The following is a 1285-nucleotide window of genomic DNA, read 5'->3' as shown; positions in this document are numbered from 1 at the left end:
TCTCTCTCCCTCTCTCTCTCTCTCTCTCTCTCTCTCTCTCTCTCTCTCTCTCTGAAAAATCAGCACACCCTCAGGTGAGGATTGTAAAAATAAAAGCAACAGTCAGGACGTCACAGACCTCCGCGTCCGCGTCCTCCGGTCAGGGTCCGGCTCCCTCGGGGGCAAAGGTGACGGGTGCTGCTGGGGGTCCGGCCACCGGCCAGAGGGTAACATGTGCACGAGACCCGAGACCGGCTGCTCCGCAGAGAACAGACGAGAAGCACACGGAGCGGGAGGCCAGGCAGAGCCGACGGGTCAGGCGGGGGGGCGGGGGACCAAGGACACACCGTGGGTCACGGGGCGCAGCCTCGGGGGGCCGGACACGGAGGAAGGGGGTGCGCTGGGGTTGGAGCAGCGGAGGAGGGCTCAGGGGGAGATCCAGCTGTGGAGGCTGCGCGGGAAGACAGGGCCGGCGGAGCGGGAGAGGCCGAACGGGAGAGGCCGGGGGGCTCCCGTCCCTGGTGCCCTCCTGAGGTCGGCTCCTGCCACTGGAGGGCGACAGCACCCAGAGCAGACACCAGGACTCCGGTGATCCGGGTGGAAAGAGGGCGCTGGAGGGTGAAGGGAGGAGGCTCCCCGAGAGGCCGCACCCCTGGGAGGTACAGGAGGGACTGGTGCCACCTGCCCAGCCCAGCCCTCACGGAAAAGCAGGGGCCGGGCAGTGGGAGCAGGGAGGACCGGGCTCCCCACTTGCTACTGGGAGGGACTTGCTCGCCCATGAGCCCATTCAAGCATTCACACACATGCACACTCACACGCATGTACAACTCACACGCACGCACACATACATGTGCTCACACCTCACACATACATGCACACTCTCGCGCGAGCACATGTACATGCTCTCTCACATGCACGCTCGTGCATGTACACGTGCTCATACACACATGCACACCCACACGGGTGCACACACATGCACACACGCATACCACACAACAGCAGGCCGGACAGCCCGCCCTGAGCCCGCCCCTCCTCACTGGCCGGGGCGGCTGGTGGGCGTGGGCTCTCAGCTGCGGGGCCCCTTTGCCCACCGGCCAGTCTTCCTCCATAACTGGTGGCTCTCCCCTGGCTTCCGGGGGGGGGGGCGTCAGTGAGGTTGGTGTGTGGACCCATCCCACCCCCTCAACCTCGGGAGGCGTTTACGGGCCTCCTGTGGGCAGCTGTGTCCTGCTTGTTAGGGGCACCCACCGTGCGGCAGCTTTAACGAGCGACCAGGCCGCGTCCGTGCAGCACATACAGGCCCCGC

This window comes from Myotis brandtii, unplaced genomic scaffold (genome assembly GCF_000412655.1).
Source record: "Myotis brandtii unplaced genomic scaffold, ASM41265v1 scaffold1956, whole genome shotgun sequence".
Taxonomy (NCBI): Eukaryota; Metazoa; Chordata; class Mammalia; order Chiroptera; family Vespertilionidae; genus Myotis; species Myotis brandtii.
Note: the sequence above shows the minus strand (reverse complement) of the source record.